The sequence below is a fragment of the Atractosteus spatula genome, chromosome 20 (genome assembly GCF_055471065.1).
Source record: "Atractosteus spatula isolate fAtrSpa1 chromosome 20, fAtrSpa1.hap1, whole genome shotgun sequence".
Taxonomy (NCBI): Eukaryota; Metazoa; Chordata; class Actinopteri; order Semionotiformes; family Lepisosteidae; genus Atractosteus; species Atractosteus spatula.
The window spans coordinates 3,694,501-3,716,366 of NC_142725.1; the positions used below are offsets into that span (position 1 = coordinate 3,694,501).

Consider the following 21,866-nt stretch of genomic DNA (forward strand, 5'->3'; position numbering starts at 1 on the left):
CCTCTTTCACTGCCCAGTTGGAAGTAGTCCTCTGGATCAGGCTTGTTGGTGTGCCTTGAATTTTTCTATGGCTGTAATAATTTATTCAGGTGGGTAGCTGCGTCAGCATGCATAGTCTGCAAAGGAACAAGTAATAGCTTTATTCCATGCTGAAAAGAGAAGAGAGAAAACACGTTTCGGCTGTGAACCCTTCTGAAGAAGACCTGAAGAAGGCTTCACAGCCGAAACGTTGTGTTTTCTCTCTTCTCTTTTCAGCATGGAATAAACCTATTACTTGTTCCATGATAATTTATGGCATTTTTACCAAAACGTATCACAATATTCTTATTTATTTAGGATAATTAACTTAGGTTTTAATTTCACAATTTGTGCTCTGTAACCATTCTGTTTGCTTTTTTGTTGATTCCACACTGTCTTGATGAGGACACAGGAGAACATGCATTATCACCCAGATACCTTTTATGTGTACTCTACTGTACATTTACCACTCCCCCTATTTTTTGTACCACATTCATATTAAATTAGTTTTCTAACTATATCATTATCTGTTTTTTTAATATTGATCAGAAAGATCAACACAACATTTTCCCCTTAACAATTTCCAAGCATCCACACAATGATCTTCAATCATTGCTTATTTAATCATACTATTAATCTTGCACATAAGTCTTAGATGACCCCTCCCATCAACCTCTTTTAGAAGATACTCTCCTTCCCTCTGGAAGAAGATACCAGATCCCCTGTATAAGGACTAAGAAAGCACGTATTTCATTTACACCTAAAAACATTCAATTACTGAAAAGTGAGAAGGTTGTTTTGAGGTAGAGATCTTATTAGTATTATAGTTGTTTTAAACACTTCATCAGCTAATTGTCTGTTTTTAATCTTATGGTATGGGATTCAGTCCTGACTGAGCAATGTTGTACAAATGTTTTGTATAATGGTATTGTGCAGATGCTTTATTGTATTATTGTCATTCACTTGCATGCTGAACTGTCCGACTACTTACATGTCAGCCTTTCTTGACAGCCTCATGAGACCGCTGGTTGAAGGTCTTCCCTCATACATCAAGGACACCAACCACGCGCTCCAACTTTTTAATGGTTTCCAATTTCAGGGCCCCGAATGCTACATTTTTACCATGGATATCACATCTCTTTACACCATCATTCCCCATAATGACGGCCTTACAGCCATCAAACGCACAGTGCTTGATCCACCCACTCATACCCTGGTACGCCTTGCAGAATTGGTCCTTACACTGAATGCATTCTCATTCAATAACCTTTTTTACCAACAGGTGAGTGGAGTTGCCATGGGCACCAGAATAGGACCCAGCTATGCCAATATTTTTGTCGGTTGGGTAGAAGAACGCTTCTTCGCTTCCTACACTGGCTATGTCCCTGACCTCTACAAGCGATACATTGATGACCGTGTCGGTACCACCACATGCTCCAGCGACCAGCTTGAGTGCTTTCTGCATCATTTCACCAACTTCCACCTGTCCCTCAAATATATGGTTAACATATCTTTCACTACTCTTCTGTTTCTAGACATCAACTTCTCCATCAACTACTCCCGACTCTCCGCTTCGGTTTATTACAAACCCACGGATTCACACAGCTATGTCCTGTATAGCTAATTTCACCCCAAACACAGTAAAAACTCTCTTCCTTTTTCAAAGTTCCTTTGGCTACGATGATTATGCAGCGACGACATTGACTTCCAGAACCAATCCCTCAAAATGTACTCCTTTTTCATCAACAGAGGATACCCTAGCAGTATTATTGACAGGGCCCTTGCCCGAGCCAAAAACACCCCTCGGACCATCAACTCAATCAGGAACTCCCGCCTTAACAACTGCATTCTTTTGGTGCTTCCCTACCACCCCAACATACTTCCTATCCCCAGGACTATTAACGACAACTTTTCCATCCTACAGGATGATCCCTCCATTGGGGCCCTCTTTTCTAACTGCCCCATCATCTCATATCGCCGACCACCTAATCTGTGCAACCTTCTTGTTCACAGCTCCCTTGACCGCCCTCAGCAACCATCCACACCAGACACTTTCCCTTGCAACAGAGCTCGTTGTATCACCTGCAAGTACACATCTAACACTACACTTATTCAAGGCACCTCAGGACAATTCCGGATCACCCAGATGGCATCTTGTACCTCCAGCAACCTTATTTACTGTATCTCTTGCAGTAAATGCCCAGCCATTTACATTGGAGAAACAGGAAGGAGACTTGGAGACCGCTTTAGAGAACATGTTAGGGCTGTGAAGATTAAAGATCTTTCCAAGCCTATTGTTTCTCATTTCACCTCTGATGGACATGACAACTCTAATCTCTCCATCTGTGTTCTCTAAGACGTTTTTTTGAACTCATACATCAGAAAGACTACAGAAACCAAAGTTATCCTGCAGCTAGGATCACACCTTCCCCCTTCTCTAATCGACAGACTACTTTTCTTCTAAATTTTCTCCATTCATTGGAGGTTACATTTCACACCTTTCTACACCTATTCTGACTTCACAGCTCTTGATTGGCCTCTCTTTCTGTCCCCTGGTCCCGCCTCTCGCTCCTCCTCTCTCCCAGCCTTTGTTCTCCTGCTACATTACCTTTGCTTACTGCCTTGTCTTTCTCACACCTGAAGAAGGCTCCACGGCTGAAACATTGTGTTTTCTTTCTTCTTTTTTTCAGAATGGTATAAACCTATTACTAGTTAAAAAATGTTTTGTTTAGATGAATGTTTGCTAAAAATTGCATTATTCTTTCAGTATTCTCCAATACATAAGCTTTGTTCTATTGTTTGTATAATTTAACCATTAACAGACCAATTTGTAGTATCGTTGTTCACTTTTTCCCCTTTTTTATGAATTGGTGTTTTCAATTCTCCATGTTCAGTTCTCCAATCTGTGGGTACTGCTCCCAGTACCTTGTGACAGTTGAAGTATCAAGGATAATGGTGTATGAATAACATCTCTCATTTCATTACAGTACAGCTGAGAAAATACTGCCAGACTCCAGTGAATTGTTAGTCCTAGCTCCTCGCAATACCTCAGTGTCAGTTGTCCAATAATTACTTGGTACTGTACGTGTGAAGCACGTAACCTGGCATAGTATTTGTTGTAAAACCCAATGTGAAATAACACATTTACTATTTCTAATCTTCTAGAATTAAATTATTAATAATTATTAATTATGTATTATCTGTTATATAGTATACTTAGTGTTATTCTAGTGAAAAATTTTTTTTTTGCATATTGTCATGTCTGTGGAGTATTTATATTAATCTGTTAATTTTAGAAATTTCTTCATTAAAGCACAAGTCCCATAGTCGAAATTGGTTGTCTTTGGTAAGACTTTCCCGATCTCTTTATACTGCACCTGTGTCTGAATTAGCAGGTCTATAGTCATATTGTTAAGTGTTTTGAATTTTTGTTTTTCTCCCTCTTGCTTTAGTTCTCTAGCTTGCAGGTTATTTGTGTTAAACAGTTCTGCCCCACTAAACCTTGAATCTAGCCTGTCTACTGAAAAACATTATACCATTCTCCTCACCCACGTTTTAGGGTTTCCTGTAATGCTACTCTTTCTTGTTAGTGCAGTTGCCTTCAGTTCTTGTATTTATTCCAAGTATGTCATAGTATTGTATTCAAGTCATTTAAGAATGGACTTAATTATGTATTTATTTTTGTACTTGGTGTTGCCTTTGGCTTTGTTGATCCCACTTGAGTTGGCCTCCCTGCTCCCCATCTTCTCTAATACACCAGTATCATACTGGTTCAAATGCAACCCACTTGTAAATGCAACCCACTTGGTTCCTAAAAGACCCTCATACGTTTGTAATATTTTCATTAAGGCCGCGTCTCGTGTTCACAAACTTATAATTTTTCGTTGCTCTGCATTTCATTCCCCATTGATTAACTCCATTAGACAAAAGTTACTTTTGTGCATCAATATATTTAGATTACCCTCCTGCTGGTTGGGTCCAATGCCCCAGTTCTGCATCTCTGTGGTACTCCTCATCAGCCTGCTAATGTTTGTTCAGCATTACCACACAATGATGGGCTTAATCCCAGATGAGTAACTAAAGATTAGATGTTAATCTTTGTGTATTTGCTCTCTCCACTCCACCTCAACAACCTGCTGCTGCTCCTTCTTAATATTCCTGGATCTCTGAAACCACTTCAGTAGAGTGGAGTTTACTTTTCAAAAATCCTATTTCTGATCATTGACACTGAAGAAGTGACATTGTGAGAACTGCAGAGAGCTGGGAACTGATGCAGTGATGCCACTCTGCTCAAACATGTCAGCTTCCTCAAAGTCCTTAACAGAGTGACAGCAGCTTGTTTTATTTAATTAAATTCTTAACTTGGTGTAGTTGGCTTATCAAGACTGTGACTCAGAACAGCTGATTGTTATTCAACCCCCAAATGCTCTCCTAGGCCTTACCTGCAGGGTCTTGCTAAAATATTCACACCCTTCCTATGGTGTCCTATGTGTGAAATTACAAAATGATGGTTACACTTTTAATATTCAAATAGAAGATGTCTAAGTGCAAGATAAGTTAAAGTAAATGTGAGCAAAATTTAAGGATAAAAAACAAAATATGTTGATACTGATGCAATAATAACTTTTCCTTTTTCTTTCATATTAGTTACTTTGATCTTTTTGTTTTTTTGAATGTATGGAGTATGGTTTGTACAAAAATATGAATTACTACTTTAAAGTGTCAAGACTCAAAGCTATAAAGCAACAAAATGTGAAAACTGAGAAAGTGTCTGATACATTTATAGGGCACTGATGAATCAAAGACAACAACATCCTGTGAGACCAAGTCTCTTTACACACTATAAAATGGACTGAAGATAACTCCTACAGAAACAGCCTCAATCAGAGGACAGCTGTACAGTAGCTCTCATATTGACAGCTCTACAACCCCTCAGCTCCTCTCTAGCAACACTCAGTTACATCAGAAACATCTCTAGAAACACTCAGTTAATAACAGAGATTAGACTCAAACCAAAAATGTTTGGAATACAGGAGGTAGCCTGTGGGCCGAGTGAGGATCTATACTAGCTGAGCCACTTTTGAAAAGAATTTTGAAATGTTAAAACATCAATTATTGATGGAAACTGGAATGTAAATCATATATAAACCACAGGAGACTAGGGAATAATTATTCTATTAGGTGAATCTTGCTGCTGTTTATCACCCATTTCATAGTGTTCTAACAATATTTTGATCCTGTAGTCTAAATCCTATAAGGTTAAAATACTGTGACAGTCATGCAAGCTGACAGCTCAGAGCTGTGAACAGAACATCCCTTTTATCCCAAGAGCAGGGGACTCAATCATGTTAAAGAACAGAATATGAGACAATGGACAACCCTGCTGTGTCACTGGGACACCCTACACAAGGGAACTCCTATTAAAGGTCGTCTCGAGACAACAGTGCAGATTTGCTTGTGTACTAAACTATGTTTAAACTATGGGCTACAACACAAAAAAATACTGCTGCAAATATAACTAGTGACTTATTACTTTATTTCTTTGCTGCTACAGTCTAGGTGTCACAAAGCGTTAATCAGGACCCTATGCAGACGGCAGAATCTGAAAGGGAGTGAAACAAACACTGGGGAGAGAAGACTGGGAACGGGGCTGGTAGATGAACAGGGGGGGTGTGTCGACAGTGCACTGGTGATCAGGGGGGCGTGGTCCAGGTGAAAGTCCAAAGGGAGTCCGTAGGGGAAATCCAGGGTGAGCAAAAGCCCAGAACCATGTAATCCAACCTCGACAGACACAACAAAAGTTAAATACCGGAGCAGGATCCGGTGCAGGGACGGGGAGATAACCCCCAGACCCAGATGGTCAGGACGCCGTTGTGAAGCCAATGCCGTCGGGCCACTCCTGGAAGGCTGGTAGGCGGGCTTCCAGGCGTCTATCTTCCAAAGCTGAGCCCAGAATGTTAAGAGCATCTGGCTCTTATAGGGAGGGGCTGGAACAGGAGGCAGGTGCAAAAAATCAACAGAAACAAGAAGGAGCAGGAGCGCCCTTAAGAGGAGGGACTTACGATCATGACACTAGGACTCACTCTCTATACCTTTATAGTTTGTTCATTCATTCATTATAAATATCCAAAAATATTCTAGCTGATGTTCTAGCCATCAATGATCCTTTCAGATTTGGACAAAGCAACCTTATCAGACCCAACTGGCTAAGACTTGCAGCTTTAACCAAACAAGAGTGCTGCACTGTCAGCTCATCCAGTCTGTGCTCAGCACACACATGTGTGGTCTATGGAACACTGTAACTTTAAAAAATATAACAGGTCAGCATGAGAAAATAATAACACAAGAAAGGTTACAAGCAGTAGTCATTTTTGGTCCACATAGTTTGCTTTGTTCCTAACTGCAACCCATTTCTCCAGAGAAGCTAGATAGTTAATGCTCATTCATGGTTTCAGCACAACAGAGGTTTAAAAATACTTTACTGGAAAAGCCAGTGAATTCCCTATTTCACCTAAAACACATCAGCTGAGCTCAGTCAGAGAAAATAGCCAGAGTTTAAGATAAGATCACTTTATTAGCCATATACAATTTCTTGCACTAGGAATTCATCTTTTCACATATCCCAGCTTTCTCTCCATGAGACACACAGGCAGGGAGAGAGGCTTGGGGTCAGAGTGCAGGGTCAGCTATTGTACTGTCATGTTCAGTGTACCAGGACACAAGGGCAACAGTGGCACCACCATAAGCACCAGCAAACCCATATTGATGAAGGCTCCGAAGAAGGCTCCACAGATGAAACGTTGTGTTTTCTTCTTCTCTTTTCAGCATGGAATAAACCTATTACTTGTTCCTTTGCAGCCTACGCATGCTGACGCAGCTACCCACCTGAACCATATTGATGAACCATCATTTGCAGACATTTCAGCATTAACAAGATTGCCAGCATTGGCAAGTCACCAGCTTAAAAAGCGTCTTCTAGATAGTACTGCATTTGTCAGTATTCTCAAATGGCCCAGGTAATCCTGGAGCTACACCTGCCAGTGCTACACTATGTAATCAAGTCTGGTAATAAAGAAAGACGTCTGAAAAGAATTAGAGAAAATGAGAAACTTTCGCTCCAGGAGGGTTTCAAACTGCTCTTAAAAAAATATCAACAAACCCACTGATTATCTGGTTGGTCTTGGTTAAAAGCCATGCCATGCTGTTTCAGCACAGATAAGAAATCCCTCCCTTAATTTTATCTTAAAGATTTTTCCTTTCTTCAACAGCCTTCTTAGATCCATTAAGATTATTATGACTGGAATATTAAGCATTGATTCCAAATACTCTCTGAGGCATAGAATGAATTATACTGCAGCCTCTACACCTCTGGATAACTGGATTACCAAGTATTTGTGAGGCTGGAGTCCAGGTTAAATCTACAGAACAAAATGAGACTGTCCCAAAACCATAATCAGAATACTTCCCAAGTATCCCCCAGGTTCCTATTTTGGGTGATCACTCCATTTATCAACATTACAGTTCATTTCTTTTTATAAAAAGGCAATCAAAAACTGCTGTGTGTAGTAATAAAGCATGTCAAATCCTTTGTCAGTACCAAACACATCCAATCAATGCTGATTCTCACAAATGTGCACATGTAACTTCCTAGATAAAACATTTATGGGTGGCATGGTGGCACACTAGCTAAAATTGGTGTCTCGCAGTGCTGGGGCCCAGGATTTAGTTCCTGACCTGGGGTGCTGTCGGTGTGGAGTTTGTACCATATGTTCTCCTTGTTTTTGTGTGGGTTTTCCCTGGGTGCTGTGGTTTCCTTCCACAGTCCAAAGACATACTGGTAGTTCAATTGTCTTCTGGGAAAAGTGGGAGAGTGTACCTGCTGTGGCTGTTCTTGTGTCCACCCTGCCCTTCTGCTGCCCCCCTGGGATTCCTGCTCAAGGTGTGTGTGTGTGAACCTGCCACTCTGGGCTGGGCAAGGCCATGACATTTCCACAGGGCGAATCAAAGAGCACTGGACTGCACATGCCCTCAGGGCTGCCCTTTGGAGTCTGACAGTACAGAAAAGACAAATTCACCCCTCGGGTGTTCGTATTTTACAAAGCACCCAAATCATTTATGTAATTCTTTCTTTTTTATTTCTTAGGCCTTTGCTGAAATAATTAAAAGGCCAGTTAAAAGCCCTCAGCTCAAAGAGGACCTGTTTTAATGTAATGGTATCAGGTAAAGCTCACAGTTTAACAGACAGGACTTCTAAAAGTAGGACTGCAGTTCTGTAGGTGGAACTGTTCCTCTGTGCGGCTGAACAGCCCTGCTCCCACACTAGGATGGGATGGGACTCATATTGGCCTGCTAATGCAGACAGCTTGCATTATGTTATGGGAGAGGTGCAGGGTGCACAGGATGGAGATGGATGAAATGTAGGCTCTTGGAAGCCACACTGACAGGCCTTCTGCAGGACTTCAGAAGGTCTTTTCAGCTGGTGACTCTTCACTGTGGCCCAATAAGAGCAGTGACAGACCCTGATGAGACCACAAAGCCCACACTGCAGACTCACTATGTTCAATTGCTTCCATTGTTTGACCTCATTACACTTTTGCCAAGTGCAGTGGGCGGCATTTCTTCCTATCCAGTCCTCTGAGATTGAAGCATTGGTATTTTAAATTACCATGAAGGATTTCTGTGGCTCTTCTGTACCTACACTTTGCTTAGCCTGAGGGTTTAATAAACAATATAAGGCTGCTCTGAATATAAGATCAGTCTTCACTGATAATACAATACTCTCTTTTTTCTATAATATGAGTGAAAGGTGTAATTTATGATGTATGTTTGCATAGTGCATGTAAATTTCACTCTCCTTTTGTTTCCACATTTAGAACAATTCATTAATTCTTGAGCCAGCAGCAAGTAGCAACAATTTGCTGTGGTGTTAAAACAATCAAACATGGCCTCAGGTTAATTTCGTAGGATCTTCTGTTGGAGACCCAAGTTGTCCACTAGAGCCAAATCAACCACACAATAAACACCAGGATAAATTGGATTTTGCTGATGCATCAGTCTGGCATACAGTAACTGTTACTTTGCTAGCTGGTAAATGTGACCTTTAGAGGAAAAAGACAACTCTAAGCACATTTCATTGCTTTCAGTGCCGGAGGTGACTCTGTAACACCAATGACGAAACTGGGTGATTAAGGTGAGGTACTATACAGAGATTTGTCTTGACCCACATGACAGAGGTGATGCCCTGCTAGACTGTACATCTGCTACAATGCTACTCCCAGAGTGTCCTTCAATTAACACTTTTCTAAAACGGTACTTGGCCTCTGTGTGACACTTCATCATTAGTCTGTAGGAGCAACACCTACACAGAGACCTACAATACCACACCTTAACAAAGAGGTAATGTAATCGTACGAAACACCATACACAAGGGGTCCAGACACAAACATCTCTATCTGGTAGCATGGTCTTTTGTGCATCATTCAGAAAATTATGCTTAATGTTATGCAGAAGAGTTATAATTTCATTGCAGATGGTAAATGTTGGAAACCTTGAGTTTTGGTCCTATTCTACTTCACAAAGTGTTTTGTACTTTTCTAAAGACAAGCACAGGGTGCACATTCTAGGGGACATTAACTGAAAAATACACGGCAATTCCCAAAGTACAGACACTGCACTGCAAGCGATCTCCTGAGAGGTGAACCTCATGCTTAATTACCAAAGTACTTTACTGCATTAGTTCAATAGGACAGGCAAGCTTAATGAATACTTATACACAAGGACAATTCACGTAGCATCCAGCAAACACTGCTCTTTTCCTCCCTTAGAGTCAGCAGTGTGATGAACTCCAGAGGGAAAACTGCTTAGGTCCTATAAGTTTTGACAATCATGATGAATCACTAGAAAAACCCATTGCAAGAAAAACAACAAAAGCACTTTTACTTAATCCATATGGTGCCAAATGTTTCCCATTCCAATATAAATCTGAGAGTCTAAGTTCGAATGGCCCTGCGACAGAAGTATTTGTTTTACTAGACTGTGGTAAAGGCTGTGTCGCGGCTCCAGCCAAGGAGTTTAAAGTCAGCTACCAAAAATTTAATAATAATAATAATTGCTTACACTTATATAGCGCTCTTCTGGACACTCCACTCAAAGCGCTTTACAGGAAATGGGCACTCCCGTCCACTGACACCAATATGCAGCTTCAACCTGGATGATGCGACGGCAGCCATAGTGCGCCAGAACGCTCACCATGCATCAGCTATCAGTGGGGAGCTATTAACCCTGTTAGAATCTGCTCAAACAGCACTCAGGAGAGGCCCTGGGACAGAGAGATTGACATAGTGTGGGAAACTGTTAGAGCAGAGGTACAGGGGAAGTCTGAAGAAGGGAAACATCAATGCACTCCAAAGCGGTGAGCAGTACAGTCTATATCATTTCCATGTTTGATGTACTGTATGGTACTGTATGGTAGCTGTAATGTAGCTAAAAATTAATCTTTGAATGACTAATGTTCTGAAAACATGACCATGCTCAAGAAATAAAAAACAAACCAAGCTGATTTTAACTTCTGACTGAATACATTTTGAAAAATATCCACTCATACTGGTCAGAGCATATACAGTACTTATTATGTACAGCAAACAGGGAATTTGCTCACTGACTGATCCAAAACCCTTTGCCCAGAGTCCTGTAGAGAAGTACAATGTTGTAATTTATGGTGGGCCCTCAAATAATTTTATTCATACAATGCCTTAATCTTAGTAGACTTCTGATTTTTCGTCTCAGAATTGAGACTTATAAGGAGATATCTTAAGTCTTTCTAATTTTCTTGGCAATTTCTTTTTCAGGTGTTATTCTAATATGCAAACTTGAAGCTTGTTTCAAAGATATTTCTCCCTGCCCATTCAGACATGATTTCAGCCTATGGCTGAATCACTAATATTTATTTTATATACAAATTTCAATCTTTTATTTATTTCACAGCAATTATATCTGTATTTTATGTCAATGCAACATAGTCAAGTTCATTTCACCTCTGACGGCCACGACCACTCTAATCTCTCCGTCTGTGTTCTCAAAGACGGTTTTCCGAACTCATACATCAGAAAGACCACCGAAACCAAAATTATTCTGCAGCTAGGATCACACATTCTCCCTTCTCTTAACGACAGACTAATGTTCTTTTAAATTTTCTCCATTCATTGGAAGTTTCATTTCACACCTCTCTGCACCCATTCTGACTTCAAACTTTTCTTCTTTTTTTCAGCATGGAATAAACCTATTACTTGTTCCTTTGCAGCCTACGCATGCTGACGGAGCTACCCACCTGAACTACATAGTCAAGTTCTGCCCTGTGAAGATGTGTTTACAATAAAATTGATATTTTTTAATTATAAAAAATGGTGCTAATATGATTCATTCTAGTAAATTAGACAAACTCTGATTGTGGGACTTTTTTATGCTATTCTCTCTGACACCTCATTTTAAGACTCAACAACAGTTCCTTTCTAAAAATGCTTCTACAGGAACAAGATCATTGTGGGTAAGAACGTGGTTGTTAGGTTCTATGAAAATGCTCAAATAAACAAAATATTACTGTGGTATTGAGTATTTCAGTAGAATTCAAGTATGATATTGTATGAATCCGAGAGGGTGTCATGTCCACATGGTATGTGATTCTCATGTGACAAATTAAAAATAGACTACACTGTTTGACACCATTTTATAGGCAGCCTGTTTTAGACTTGGATAGATATACACATTAGTATATTGCTAGGTTAGCATCCTCTAGATTCTCAATTTGCCAGGAACAACTGTTGACTGGAAATATCCAGTGGTATATTTGTGGCTTACTTTGACATCCCTGGGGCGTTTCTAGGACAGTCAGTACAGTATAGTCAGTATGAGCTGAACTGCTGTGATTTTACACACATTGATGATGGTCAGTAACATCCAAACATCATTCTTCAGTTAACAGTTGTGCAACTCCAACAGCATTGCAGCTCCTAGAAGAATTAGCAGAAACCTTCTCACGATTTGCGCAAGAGGAAGTCAAGCTGTGACAGTAACATACACCCAGATCTGCAAATTGTATGCACTGCTAACTGTGTGTTACAACACAGGGCACAGACACTTTCATTTCCACAGGCATTGCCATATCTCAATGCCACATCTTTAAAAATTAAAAATACCTGAAATTACCATGTGCAGATTTGCTATGTTTGAGATTTATTCCAATGTATTCCCTGTGTGCAGGATCAGCACCTGAGCCCCAGCCCACACCAGCTATCACATCCTACAGCCTGAAGCATGGGAGGCAGGTATCCTAGAACACAGCAGTCATTCTAGAACACCGGAAATCACACCACGGCAGCACAATAAGAACAATCTGACAACAAAAGAGAATGGGGGGAGATCGGGATTTTCCACTGACAAAACTCACAAACTGTGGGAGATTTTATAGAACCTAATAGAGAAGAAGTGTGTTTCTAGGTACTAGAAGCCAAGAAAAATGACAATTCCTAATTCAGTGCAGGTGTCAGGGCTTCCTTCACGGTGTACTAGTCTGAGTTCCTCTGTGGCACCTCCTCGAACAAATTCTCCTTACTCGAAACAGGGATGGGCTTGAGAAAAGGCGGCGGTGACAGGCAGTTTAAAGGGATTTCCAGAAAAGAGGTATATGAGTGTAAGCAATTATTATTAATTATTATTTCCTAATAATCCTCCTCCTAAACTAGCTCTAGATAGGTATCTCCTGTCCTCAAGGGCCAGAGATCTGCAGGTTTTACAAGAACGTTTTGTTCATTAAAAGATGAAGACCTAAAAAACAGAATCCACTCATGCTCATAATTCTTTTTTATGGGTGTAGAAGACACTCTGGTTTATAAAACATCTCATGACTTTAGAAGATAATATTTAGATAGTGTAGAACCATAAAAGAAAAAAATATTCTGTGAATACCAGTATACAGTACTTTAATTAACAGCAATCAGTAATATTCTCTCGTGCATTATAAAATAATTAAAGGTGGACAGCTACTGGTCTGCTGCCATGCTCTCTGGTTTCTCTCACTGCAGTCATTTCATATCCTGCTTAATAACTGTCCTTTCTGTTCAGGCTTATTGTCTTCTCACCCACATCTTTTCAAAATAACACGAAGCTGCAGAGTTCAATGTGCAGAATAGAACAGTTATTAGAATAGAAAATACTCTCCCAATACTTTTACAATGGTATTGAAAGTAATGCTGCAGCCTTTCTATGTATTGAGAGTTTTATATTTTTACCCACTGTTCAATACAATCTACTTCATAATGTATATGACTCCAGGGATCCCCCAGGGATACATAGACAAAACATATTCCATTGCATAGAAACATTTTGAGGTAAATGTGTATTCTTGGACAGTACAGTAAGCTCTCAAGAAATGCTAAAGCTAAAAATATATTTCACTAAATATTACAAGTGTTTACTTTACCACGCCAGTCTTTGGTGTATAAGGCAAGAGTGATTTTAAGGGACATTTGTGAAGAAGAAAAAACATGTTGTATATACTTGTACTCAAATTACAGGAGTTCAAATAAGTACTACCAGATTGCAATGAAAATCAATCTTACCTCTTCTAGACCAGCAGGTATCGCTTGAAACTTTCAATTCATTTAGCAATGATTAAGGGCAGCATCTTCTATTAGTATGAAACCAGATCTCCGCTTTAAATATAAAGGATGCTAAAGGATCAGATGTTAGACACTGGGCTTTACTTGCTAAAATATTTGGAAATCTATCTTCAAACTGCCTGTCTCAACTTATCAGCTGCCACCAAAATACTGCAAAACCACAGCTGGCTGGTTTTCCGAATCTGAAATCCCTTTATGAATCAAAATCATGAAGCAAGAGCCTTTTCTATCCTCTAATTAAACCAATTAAGTGCTTGGTGCACATTACAGTGAGCTCATTAACTGCACATTCACAATAAGCCACTGGCATACTGTCCAGGATCACATCTAATTTGTACAATAAGGTCTTGGATTAATTTTTGCCAACTCCATCTACATATCAATTAAGGGAAGCACAGGCAGCGTCCATGGATGCAAAAGAAAATGAACATGCAATAGCCAGAACAACACCTAGAACCAGCAAATTAATGCACAATTACAGTATATTCCAAACATCAGGAGGGCAGATGTTAATTCTCCAAGACAGTGCCATACCCATCAGGTCACACTTATCATGGCCCTGCCCCTTCTCTGTTTGGCAAATGAAATATGTGCAGCAAAAAAAAAGATTGCAACTCATAATGTGACCTATACTTTCCTTTCAGAAGTAAAAGCATGCTTCCTACAGTATACCAGAGTGTACAAACAAAGTCTTGTCAATCTGCTGCCACTTCTTTACAGCACAGCCCAAAGCACGCCCCCATCAGAGGTCCTGTGTAAGGAGAATCCATGGGCCATTGTGCACCAGTGAGAGAGTGGGGGCACGTTTTCAATAAAGGTCTTGTTTTAAGTCTTCTTGCTGCCCCACAAAGTTAACTGATTCTCTATCTGAAATTGATTAATGTTTTTGCTGCTTAGCAGTGAACTGTGAACCCTGCTTTGTCAAGAATTACACTGGTGTTTTACAAGGTTGTACAGTAATCTGATCTGTGCTGGAGTACTACTGAAACCAGCTCTGCCCTTGTGAATCCTGATCGAATTAAAAAATCTAAGCCACAACAGAAAAATAATTCTCAGAACTAAAAGATAAATATGGACCTAATTCAAGAGGTTATTTTTGCATCTTGCACTCTAACTTCCATTCATTGGGGAAAACATGATCCAGACATCCCGGTGACACTGGAATCTGTCCAGTTGTCTTTTTTTATGTTGATCAGAGTAGAAATACCATTCTCTGTTTTCTGTGCTTGATGTGAGTTCAACTTGCTCATCCTGGGAAAGCAGTGACACCACTGCTGCAAAAATAATGTTTTTCCACACTAAAAGTGAATTGATTGTATGCTGCCAAATATTTGCCTTATTATTTGAGCAGCTCCATGCAAGTCAGCAATCACAGCCCTTTCCAGCAGATTCTCAGCATAGTGAGTATCCCGCTATTCCTTTATAATTAAGCATTCATTTCTAACAGAGTTATTGGTTACAACTTGTACAAAGGCCATTGAGGGAAACTGCAGAACTGTAGGGTAACAAAAAAATGAACAAAGTGGAAAAATAAGTTAACTTATTTAGTTGCGGAAACAGAACTAACCTAATTTTTCCACAAAAAAAATAAAAAGAAGTATTTGAAATATTCGCTCAAGAGTGCCGTAAGGATTTTGTCAGTCGGAGGGTAATTCATGTAGTTTTGCATGATGAAAAGCACAAAAAGAGAACAAGCTCTGTTTGAGATGTACAGTACATTAGCAACACAATTACAAATTCACATCTGTCAAAGTGAGGAAATAAAACTGAAGCAACTACATGCATATTAAAAGCTCATATCTGGAGTAGAATTTATTTTTTTGCACACAAATAATGTCCCAGAATGGCTGTGGAACTACAGACTTCTCTGCCTCCTGCTTGTCGACACTATATTAATGTTAAGAAGATAACGTAGAACTGCAACGAAGCACTCACAGCACAGGAGAGAGGTCCACACCAGCTCAAAGAGCCTTAAGACATTCAGGTGAAAGCCCGCAGCAAGAATAAACAGTGGAAAAGACCCAGAAGGATAATTATCTGTGACTGATACAAAAAAAACATTAAATTTTGTAACTTTGTTACCCAACTGGGAATGCTCATTTGAACTAAACATACAGGTCAAATTACAATGTCAGAAAACAATCAACATATATGAAGAATAATAATAATGTTATTTGTATTTATTTCCTGAAAACCCTGTTGTTCTGCCCCCTCACCCTCAGAAGGATTAAATCCCTTCAGAAGGAATTTAACTTTAAAATGGAAGGGCTGTGGTCCTATGGTTAAAAAACATCTAGTGGCAGGAACAGCTGTAAGTGCCTTTCCTTCCAGCACACAAAGAAGAGCCTAGGATTTAGTGTCATCCATTAAGAAAATTCTTTCAACAGCAAGCAGACATTTCCCAATCTCCTCCATGGCTCAGCTCCAGCTGGGCTCTGCTCCTCGCGGTCGAGAACACAGCAGATCCCTGGGCTGACAGTGTCGCACCAAACCAGAAAATTGTTCTCATCAAACATAACAAATACCATCTGCGCCTGTTAGGACCTCATAAATCTTCCGTGGGAACCAGGGACGTTGTTTTAGGAGTTCTGGGGCCAATTTGAAGGATAACAGGAAATAAAAACAAAAATAGCAAACACTAGCATGTTCAACAGGACGCTTTGCCCAGACAGGCAATGCCAATGTCTGTATTTCATACCTCCCTCGTAGTTAGCCTAAGTATCTGAAACTATTTCACAGCCTAGTTCCAAACCACCACTATGGAACTGTGCTGTTGTATGATCAGCTGCAGATTCTTTACCCTTATTAAGAGCCTGTCACACCGCCACACAGAGTGCCACAGGCATGATACTCTCCGATTGAAAGGCATGGGACAGTGCTGGACTCACACCCCATTAGCAGACTGTCACACAATGGCCTGAGCAAGGCCAAAGTAGGTCCGTTTTATCTCAAACTGGCTCCGCCACAAAAGCACCCAAGCAAACAAGTGCAGTCTATTTACAGTGCTCCCAGTCCCCCACACCAGAAAACAACCCCCCCCCCCCCCCAAATAAGTAACAAAAACAAATTATTCAAATAAAGGTAAATGAACTCTCCCGAACTCTCCCGAAATATGACACTACCTAACCACCAACAACCAACCAAACTATTAGGCTGAGGAGCCAGCTTAAATAGCTTATAAGCCCCTCCCCCTCTGGAACAAACCATTTCTCTAATTCAAAGTGGTTTTTCCCCTTTCCATAAATAACCCTTGAGAACTGGGGTTAGGTTTGGCCTTTTGAGGCCACCGTAGGCTGACTCACCCAGGAAGTACTGACACCAAACAAACACTGAGTAACATCCATTTTGAGAGCGCTCTCCATTCACACCACAATACTCACTCATACCTGTGTTTAAGTATTTGAATGTATGTGAAATTAGGTATGTTTATGTATGTGAATTTATATGAAATTAAGTAATAGAAGTTACTAGTCAAGCCCTGAGTGTGCACCCTTAGGAACTTATCTAGCAACCGCTCAATGGAAGGTGTATGAATGTTGTATTTTCTGTGCTATTTGAACCCCGTGACAGACTCCTCTGTCACACAGACACTTCTCTCAGTGCATTAGTAGAAGCACCCAGATCTTGAATTAGGTAAGGTTAAATTCAGAGAAGACTGCCTTAATACAGATATGGAATAGGTTTTGCATCAGGTTAACATAGGTATGAAACAAGGCTTGCATCATATTTCTACAAATGTAAAACAAAATTTACAAAGGAAGGGATGATGGACACAGTTGGACCATGCAGTATATGCAGTATATGCAGAAGAGATCTCCTCTAAAATTGCTATTAGCAATTTTACTTTGCAAATATTGTGTTCCATACACGTGCAAACGTCTATTTTTAATCTGTCCACAATAATCCTGTGATACAGGAGAGATGAAAAGAACACGCTCCTCGATAGTGTACTCATTGAGGCTGATTGCTCCTATTACTGTTACTCTGCAGGGTCACATACAAATCCAATCTATGCAGCTGAGGACTTCTGGCCAAGTATAAATTGCTGCTTACCCAACTTGTGCTCCCAATGGCAACCTCAACTAGTTCAGTTACTGAAGAAACACTTTGGAAATGGCAAATGATATGTATGCAAAATGCAAAATTCTACAAGATTTTTCTACTAGCACTAAATGTGCAAATGTGTAGGCATCATTAATAAATGTGCATCTCTCCTGAAGATGTAACAGCTAGTTACATTTCTAGACATTAATCTAAGAACTTTAGCTAAGGTTATTTCAGCTTTACGGATATAACTGTGACATGTACAGTAGTTTTATGCTGGTAGACAGAAAATCTTTTCATTGACAGCTCCAACTGTCTCACTTATTAAACCATACAGTGATATGACCTGTGAACAATGCATAATTACTTTTTAAATCAAGATGGGGTTTGGTGTGCTTTTGTATGCTCATTCAATGCAGTCCCAAGCACATCTTAGGAATGGTCCCTGTTGTACCAAAGCCCCAGAATGAGCAGATGCTACACTGAGATGCAGTGGGGGCAAAGACAGCAGAGTGAAGGCTAAGTTCTGATTAGCAAGCCCCTGGCAATACCACACAAAGTGATGAAGCCGTGCAAATTCACAGCTATAAATATCTTATGAGTTCCATTGTGCTCAGACAAAGATGTTCACTAGATAGCACACAGACAAGTATTCCTCAATAATTACAAAAAATAAGACTGCACTCAATATCCTCTAACATTTATGTTTTTTTTTTAATTGAGAAAATCTTTCTGAGTTAAGAGGATATGATTCTGATGGAATCGGAGTCTAATGATTCTGGTGGATGGACCCCACCAGAAAGTCAGCTCTACACAGTCCCGAGAGGTATTGTTAATTGCAATTGTTTTCTAAATATTAAAGTTCATCCAGAGGGCTATAATTAACTCTGCTGCATTGGCACTGAGCAGGTCGCCTCAACAGACGTACTGACAAACAGGCCAAGTGGTTGAAGTGGTGAAGGGAGAGAGGAGGGGCGAGTGAGGACTGGAGAATGTTCACTGAATTCACAAACAGTACCATGTAGGTTAAGTCTTAAATGGTTATATTGAGACTTTTCAGCATAAGAGGATACGAGAGCAGCCAGCACACATGCATATATGAGTGGGGGTATATAACAGCACTGTTCTTGCACAGCACAGACACATAAATTACTTGGGCTCCCAATAGGAGCCACACAATGCAGTGGATCAGTTGACATACTGTAGTTGCACAGTACTCAAGCTGTGGTCTGAAAACAAAAGCTTAGGTTTGTTACAATACTTAACTATAATACGAAGCAGAAATCAGGAAAAGCAACACCCCCACAAGTCACCGGCAAAGCAAAGGTAAAAAGTAAAAGGGCAAAACTTAGTAAACTTTTATGAAAGGGAGTTTTTTTTAATTTTGTCTGGGAATTAAAAACACGGAGTGCAATAGTTTGTTCTAATCATTTATATCCTCTCACCACTCACTACTGGGGAATGCTATGGTTAATGGCCTCCCATTTTGTCAGTGACAAAGCTGCGCTGTGGGCTGTTTGAGAAAATGACTATTACCACAAACCCAAGAAACAACAAAATCCAGAGTTCATCCATCTGAAATGATCTAAGAAGTGTCTATAACAATGTAAAAGGAACAAAAACAAAGATGAAGCGAAAAGTTTTGCAGAACACCCACCTCTAGGATGAGGAAACTTGATTCACTCTTTGCCAGCACAAATCAAAGGCCACACAGCAATTATGTGGAAAAGAAAATATACAGCAGCCTGTCTTTGCGGTACAGATTATATATGTTCATTGTATAATAATAATATTAATTTCAAAACACCTGTATGAAGGTACACTGCCTGTGTGCCAAATAATCTTCACCACTGCTGGCGACAGACTTGCCTTCTAGTGCAGCAAAACCTGTATTGATGTGGACTGACTCCTGTCCAACCGGGTGTGTACTCTCTTTAAAACCCCTATGGAAACTGCCAGCATTGTGTTTGAGGTTATGGGAAAACAATGAAGAAGTAAAAATGTTTTCATTTCCAAAATAAAATTTAAAGCTTCAATTGGAGAATTTTCAGAATTCAGCTTTTGTATAAAAGCACATTTTGTGATGTTGTGGCCACTTTGAAAGCAAAGCACCACCCAGGTCTCCGGATATATACAGTAAATGTAGACATAGGGTATACACACAATGTTTAGTACAATTTAATAGCCTTCTACTTATTGATGTCTGATGCTCATTATACAGGATACAAACTTTGATCCAAGCATTGGAGCAGTGGGTATCTAAGCAGAAGATCATAATATAAGAACATAAGAAAAGTTAAAAATGAGAGGTGGCCATTTGCCCAAACTAGCTTATTTGGTAATTGCTAAAGACAGTTAGCAGTTAATTAATCCTAGGATCGTATGCATCTGTTTCTTGAATAAGACTAGGTTATCAGCTTCAACAATATGGCTGGTTTGGTTATTCCAGACTCCCACATATCTTTGTGTAAAGAAGTGCCTTCCGCTCCTGAATTTAAATGCCCTTCCATGTGTCTTTTGGTTCATGTTTAACTGTTTATTCTGAATGAACAGAATTCATTTTTTAAAGTGTCTAAAGTGTCTGTGAACAGAATCTAAAGTGTTTAATGTTTATTATTTAAAAATGTATTGCAGCTCATGCATCATGTTTTTATAATACAAACAAGCTCAGAACAGTAAATTGAACATTAACCCACTTTTTTCTGATATTTAATAGAGCTTAGATTTTGAATTAAGTGAAATGTCTGTATAAATAGTTACTTTACTGTATATGGCTTGTAGTTTAACTTCTTACATCTATGAAGTATTGTCACCTACTACAGATCTACAATAGACCTTTTGTAGACCAACGGGGCTGTTTGCTGTAAGAGTTGAACCCCTCCTTTATGCACACTGCATTAAAAAAGTATTTGATTTCCTCTTTTATTGCATATTTGTCACACTGGATGTTTTCAGAACTTTAGACAAAATCTAGTATTAGATAAAGGGAACCTGAGTGAACAAATAACACTTTATTATTATTATTTCATTTATTTAAATAAACAAAGTTATCCAACACCCATATCCCCTGTGTGAAAAAGTAATTGCACCCTTACACTAATTAGTTGTGCCACCTTTAGCTGCAATGACTGCAACCAAATGCTTCCTATAATTCTTTCACATTGCTGTGGAGGAATTTTAGCCCATTCTTGGTAGGTTTTCGAGCATGAACTGCTTGTTTCAGGTCCTGACACAGCATCTCTATTGGGTTTAGGTTTTGACTTTGACTAGGCCACTCCAAAACTTTAATTTTGCTTCTTTTCAGCCATTCTGATGTGGACTTGCTTTTGTGTTTTGGATCATTGTCTTGATGCATGACCCAACTACGCTTCAGCTTTAGCTCACGGACGGATGACTGGACATTCTTCTTAAGAATTTTTCTAATACAGAGCAGAATTCGTGGTTCCTTTAATTATAGCAAGTCGTCCAGGTTCTGAGGCAGCAAAGAATCTCCACACCATCACACTACCACCACCTTTGACTGTTGGTATGATGTGCATACTGTGGAATGCTGTGTTTGCTTTATGCCAGACATAATGGGACTCATGTCGTCCAAAAAGTTCCACTTTTGACTTATCTGTCCATAGAACATTCTCCCAAAAGGCTTGGGGATCATCCAGGTGCTACTTGGCAAATGAGAGACAAGCATTTATGTTCTTCTTGGTTAGCAGTAGTTTCCACCTTGCTACTTTCCCATGAAGCCCATTTTTGCCCAGTCTCTTTTTGATTGTGGAATCATGAAAACTGACCTTAGCTGAGCCAAAAGAAGCCGGCAATTCTTTGGATGTTTTTTTAGGATCTAAACTTCCTGGGTGATTTTACGGTGTGCCCTTGGAGAAACTGTGGTAGGCCGACCACTCCTAGGAAGATTCACTACTGTTCCAAGTGTTCTCCATTTGGAGATTATGGCTTTCACTGTGGTTTGGTGGAATTCCAGAGCCTTAGAAATGGCTTTGTAACCCTTTCCAGACTGATAGATAACTTTTTTTTTCTGATCACTTCAGGAATTCAGGAATCGTGGCATAATGTGCTTGTTGAATCTTTGTGCTGGCAACTTGACTCTGATGGTAAGGGTCAAAATAAGTGAGGTTT

At 39.8% G+C, this 21,866-nt stretch overlaps 1 protein-coding gene and 1 pseudogene across 1 annotated transcript in view; one reads left to right on the forward strand and one right to left on the reverse strand.

Moving 5' to 3' along the window:
• kazna (kazrin, periplakin interacting protein a) overlaps positions 1-21,866 on the reverse strand; it is a 607,183-nt gene that overhangs the window by 280,159 nt on the left and 305,158 nt on the right. The gene's annotated exons all lie outside the window — the stretch shown is intronic.
• Positions 1,126-2,288, forward strand: LOC148817388 (uncharacterized; annotated as a pseudogene).